A 6,537-nucleotide genomic window follows, 5' to 3' on the forward strand; every position below is an offset into this window, starting at 1 on the left:
AGACAGAAATACACATCTATTTAAAAACACACCCAGTATTGTGTGCTTCGAAAAGTAAAATCCAACATTGTTACTGTGATTTACACAGGCTCATCAGGTTTAGTGTGAGGGGCTAGGGCTGACTGACACTGCAGTATGTCTTTTGTTATTTGCATAAATGCTGTTCAAATATATGTTGTTTACACCCAAAAGTTCAGTTTACACCCAAAAGAGTTGTTGCAGGAGGTAAGGTGCTGTGGGAGGACAGGGCACTGATGCTGCTGCAGCAGTCAGCAGCCACAAGGTAGGGGTGGTGGGGCTGCACCTCATAGTTCCAGGAGGCTCCAAGACCAGTGAAACAAACTGCAAATGGTGGGTCAGGGGAGCACGAGGAGGTCCTGCTCAGGTACAATCAGAAAAGTGGCAGCTGCAAGGGCAGAGACACTTCTGAGGGACCAGGGCAGGGACCCTCTGATGGGCCACAGTGACCCGGGTGTGAAACACTTCACCCTCCGTGCTCTGGGGTGGGATGCAAGTCAGCATAAATCGGGCTTGCAGGTGACTCAGCTGCTGGCATTGGAAGGGTGGAAGTGAAAAACTGAAGACGTGGACCCAAGGAAAGCTGGTAGGGTGAAAGCTACACACGGGAACCAAAGCTGAGGAAGACAATCTGTTGACAAGATGATAGATTTGTCGAAGAAGAACTGAGAGTAAACAATACCAAAGTAATTAATACAGAAGTGAAGAAAAATGGAACAGCAAAAGACAGTGTTAAGATGGAAAGTGGAATACTGATGCAACTGCAACAAGCTGTTTATTATCAGACACAAAAGCTGCTTTTAAGTGCTAGGATGATCTAAAAAATGCACACCACGGATTCCTTTTCAAATATGTATGAGTCACTTTCCCAAAGCTCTTCTGCCCACCATTTTAATGACAGCTGCTGCGGTGCTGAGATACGCCTGTATCTCTGTTCCGTAGGACGCAGGCCCCAGCAGGGAGCGTGTCTGGCTGGTGACAGGCTGCTCCACCCGCCTGAGCGCAGCACCATCTAGTGAGCCTCGGCCGGCCCGCTCCTCTTTCTGCATGAAGGAGAGTTCTAAAAATGATGTTCATTAACTTTCAGCCCACAGAAGCCTTTGGGGAGCACAGAGTCCTCTGAAACTTGAGTTTAGGTGCAGGAGTAAGACCTGTTCCAGGTGAATTCTGAGGATGCAGATCTTCCCTTCTTTCAAACACACACCTTATCTGGGATGAAGAGCAGGGCAGGTGTATGTGTTATGACATCAGCACGGCTATTGAGATGTTCCTTAGATGTTGTTAAAAATTCTGGCTTGACTCTTATAAGCTAGCTTGAGTGCCTCTTATTAATAATATTGCTAATTGGAATGGTAAGTAAGTAATATTTAATTTGCTATTTTCATAAGATGGTGGGTTTTTAGCCCTTAGAAATTAACCTTTCCAATCTTTCCAATCAAGATGAAAACTAACAAGCATTTCCCTGGGAAACATGAATTATTTTGCCCCTTACATAGTGGTTGCAAAGAGTAGAATCAGAAAATACTATATTATTATAATAATAACAACTATCAGTACAATTACAAAGCCTTTCATTCTCCAATACTTTATGAAGTTAGATGTGTATGAGACATATTTCACATGGATTCAAACTGAACTTAGAGAAAAGCTTCATTATTAGTCAAGTACATGTCAGAAAAAAACTTCCAGGTCTTTCAACTATTTTCTCTAGATGCCCAATAACCCTTTCAATAATAAAAAGTAGAATCGAGCAGAAGAAAGATAAAGTTCAGCAGGTAGATGCATAGACTGAATGTAGTACTTTTTTCAAGAATTCCATTAACTGAAGGACAATCAGAGGGAGATTATTGGTGTTATTGAGGCTCTACCTTTCTATGGTGCTTTCTGATAATAAAATTGTTCATTCATTTCCATCTCGTTCTGTCTTCCATTCCCTTCTGTCCTCTTTAAAACATTACGCATTCAGTGGGGAGTGTGGAGACCTTTCAAGCATCCAGAGTTTCGTATATTCTTTGAAAATTAAGTGAAAAATTAAAAATTAAACAAAGTAATCCAATCTCAGTATTTGCACACATTCACGTTGATACAATAAATCCTGCACACTAATTCTTTACAGTAGCCCTTAGAACAGACTCTCAGGAGAACTTCCCACCAAAGTCCTTACAGAGGTATAGAACCAGGTATTTGAGAAGAATTTCTGTGTATTTTCAGCTTAAAAGAAAAAAAAAAGCCTTGATTTATATCGTACTTCTAAAGCAAGAAAGAACTAACAATCTTCATATTGTTCACACAGTTGTATTTTAGAATAATTGATACTTTCTTGACAGAGGAACACTTTTAGAAAAGCGCTGTAGAGGCTGCATTTGTCTCAACTCCTAACCAGTGTGGGTACTTTTTAAAAAGAAGTTTGAAAAGGAACATAGTATGGTAACAAACTAGAAATGGCTCAATAAAGCAATATTTCAAAGACTTATGTCAGATTTGACGTTTGTGTTTTAAAAAAAAGGTGGCTGGCGTGCATCTTTATGAGGCATTTTGCAGATATTTGAGTGTAGTAAATTTGATGCTTATGAAAGCAAGGAAGTTGGTGCTATCAAGGTCACAGAACATGGATCCTAAGTAATCTTTCTCAGTGAGTTTGCCTTTCCAGTCCCTGTCAGTGATTGAAGAAAAAATCCTGCACCCTCAGGTTGGTATTTTTGTTTATGTCTGTATTTTGGTACATTTGAAACTAATTTTTCTCTCTTTTCACGTTCAATCTTATAAGAAATATTGATTCATAAGACTGGCTATTGATTAGACATTTTCAAAATGTAACAGTGATTTAATTAAGGAAAATAAACTCATTTTGTGTTGACATTAATTTCAGGTTGAAACAATTAGTTAGTTGTCCTTCTAACTAGGTTTATGTACTCTGGTCACACTACCAATCTGCCTTCGAGCTTTAACTCGGGAAGGAAGTAGTGCAATGAAAATATAAAAGAAAAAAAATTCAAGGAGCAAATTCAAGTCTACAAGCATTTAAAGTAGTATTTAGTACTGAGAGATCAGTAATAATCTAGAGGTAACATTTGATGGTTTATGGATACATGAGTATAAACAATATGATATTAATGAAGTTTTTACTGTTTGCTAAGGGAAAATAAGACTAATTTCAAGAGATATCTCTCCTTCAAATGAATGCTCCAACCATTTATATTTGTGAATGTCCTATTCGTTAGTTGCTTAGCATCATCTGACTACATAAATTTAGGTGAAGAAATATTAAATAGAAAACTTGTCCCCAAGGAAATCAACTGAAGTATGTAATGGACTTGAGGGAAACCAGGATTTAATTTAAAAGCTACCAGACATAGTTTTATCCAAGTCATATATAGAATTTTAATTTTCTCTTCATGCAGGCACCATTCTGCCAGTTTTCCCTTGTGAATACCTATGTTTCCCCTGAAGGAAAATGTTAATGCCTGCCACCAGGCCTGTCTCTCATGGAGTTTTCTCCACATAAAAAAGTGGAGTAAATTGGGTATTAAGATAATTCAGCTCTGCCTAACAGGAATGTTTCTTCTGGTTAAGAACCAATTACCTTTTAAGACCCTTGAGGCCACCTGTAATTGTAATAGATTTAGGTGCTGAATTGTAACTTACAATTTTTCTACCACCGCTTTTCTATTTTCTTCAGTTTGTGGACACTTAAGGTTTGGGTTTCTTTCTTAAGCTGGAATAATAGACCACACATTAAACAAAGTTAAGTCATTCAAAGAATTGATAGCCAGGAACTAAACAGTAGAGTTGAGGCAACAAGCCTTGAATAAAATCTGTAGAAATATCTGACAAGCAGCATTTCCACATGCTGGAGGGTTTGGGGTTAAGGTTTTTTTGTTTGCTTTCTTTTAAATATATTTTCAATTCAAAAGGACCTGTTTTCCATCCCAGAGAGAAAGAAATTTGAAAAAAATACTGCTTCCTATATTAATTTTTAGAGATTCCAGTATTCCTTTAAAAGAGTAGAGCTGCTGAGAATCTGTGATCTTCATGAATCTTACCAACAAGATAGACAATTTGAAGTGGCTTTCAACAAATCTACAACTAAACTTTGAAGTTAGCTTTGATTTATGCCTCCGAGTTAAATACCTAATGTTCCTTAGTCAGTGCCTGGAGGGAATTAAGTACCACAAAGTACAATTCACTATAATTTCCTTAGAAATTAACAGGAAACCTGAAATAACTAATAGGAAAGTCAGGGATGAGTGGAGCAAAGGCAGTCCCCTTGTGGTGACATGGCAACAGGATTACAAGGGGATTCCTGTGTTAGATAAGAATCATAGCCACATCTACTCTGACTCTCGGGAGTCAATATCAATCTTCAAAAAATGAAGCAGGAGGTTTTTTTCAAAGTTTAAGGGGTTTAAAGCATAAAACCTAGAACCTAACATAACTAATCCACGAGGTCAAGATTTTAAGCACTAATTATTTTTTTAACGAATAATTGTATATATATTTTAATTGACTCTTAGAGAAGAGACTAGGATTTGCTCAGTTCCCTGCTTATGACCTAAGAGGCTGCATGAAAAATCAGATGTCTTCTTTCCCTGAACTAAGACGTATTAGATTTTGGGTAAACAAACCCAACCTCACCACACAGGTTGAAAGATTTTTGTTAGAATAGAGTGCGTTCCTGTGGGTAGGAGTTGCTGAGAGTAGAGGCAATCTGTTTTCTTCCCCTTAACTCTGGAGCTTTTGTTTTAAGAGATGAATATCAAACCACCCATATGATCATTATTTGAATAGAAGTGGTTTTGCGTAAAAATTAATAAATTAGCACATAAATAGAACTTTGAGGACATTTAATGTATTAATCTTCTTAGTAGACAGAGAAGCATCCAGTTGAAAGATCTTGAACTGGATGAAACAAGTGTCAAGCTGCTCAGGTTTACCAAAAAGGCACAGCTTTTAACCACTGTCAGAAGTAAAACTGTGGATATCTTTATAAATTTGGTAGAGAAAAGTAGGCTAAATTCACAGCACTTAAGCTGAAAATGTTCACAATTTCCCTATAGGGTGGCTGGAGAGTTTAGTGTGTTGTGTTCTTTTAAGAGTCTTTTTTTTTTAATAGAATCATAGAATGTCTTGGGTTGGATAGGGCCTTAAAGGTGTGATGTCTATGTTTGATCCTGCAACCACCCTGGTCTCAAAGTCTTAAACAGTTGTATGATTGTCTCCATGACAAAAATGAATTCTGAAAGCAGACATTTAGCTTGAAGAGCAAAATGAATGCCCAGGACTTCCAAGATTTGGACTTACAAAAGGACAAGACAACATCCAGCTAGAGTAAATATGGCAGAGAAATAAAGTTGCTGTATTACAACATAAGACCTGCAAAATAAAGACAGATGGATAAATGGTTCAACCCACTCAGTCATCCCACCCTATTTCCCATCCTGAGTATGAGTAAAAGGACAAGTGCTACCATATCTTCCTCATTTCTCATGGTATTGTATTTATCAAGTGTATTTTGTATGTAGTTGTGGGTGTTCTCTACATATGTTAGAGACAAGAAAACTGACTGAGTAATAGGCCAACCCAGCAGCAATATGCTAGTTATGAGCATTGCCATTTCAAAATATATTTATGAGAGGTGAAATTCAACATCATACAAACAAATATAGCTGTGTTTTACAGCCATATCTCAGCTTCGTTCTGAGACTGGAATTCAAAGTGTGATTTGTGTTATGTAAAATATTGTTACTAGCAAGAGAGATACACTGCATACGTAGAGTTAATAAGAGTAATTTAAGACTAAAATAATAATAATGTACTAATAATATTAACTAATAACTGATATAGTGTGAATTAATGTTTTAACAATCTAATCCTCCACGTTATCTAATTGAAACAGCAATTTGTATTAACAATACAATTAAAATCATTACACAGAACAGTTCTTTCTATGTGCTATAGTCATCCCTTTTCTCTCACATTATGATCCAATGTTCCTCTTGTCCTGAAGTTGACAGCTGCAGTTTTCTTCAAGTAGGAGTTGGGGTGGTGATTACGCTGAGTTTTCAGTCTTTGTTTGTCAGCTATGATGCATTGAAGTAAGAGCAGAATAGACTAGACTAGACTAGACTAGACTAGACTAGAATAGAATAGAATAGAATTGTTGGAAGGGACCTACAATGATCATTCAGTTCAACCACCCCAACCCTTCAGGGCTGACCAAAAGTTAAAGCATATTATTTAAGGGCATTGCCTCTTGAACACTGACAGGCTTAAGGCATTGACCACCTCTCCAGGAACCTTGTTACAGTGTTTGACCATCCTCTTTGTAAAGAAATGCTTCCTAATATTAAGTCTGAAACTCACCTCCTATGCCTTTGTCTGGGTGATGTTCGTAATGAGTCAGAGTTTCTTCCTCTTCTCTCTTGGGGTCCACTTAGAGTTATATTTACATGTTTTCTTATTGTAGTTTGTCTCATCAGTTTTTCACTGCTAGGGCAAAGTCTGAAAGTCTAAAAGTTG

The sequence above is a fragment of the Lepidothrix coronata genome, unplaced genomic scaffold (genome assembly GCF_001604755.1).
Source record: "Lepidothrix coronata isolate B3197 unplaced genomic scaffold, Lepidothrix_coronata-1.0 Scaffold20, whole genome shotgun sequence".
NCBI classification, from domain to species: domain Eukaryota; kingdom Metazoa; phylum Chordata; class Aves; order Passeriformes; family Pipridae; genus Lepidothrix; species Lepidothrix coronata.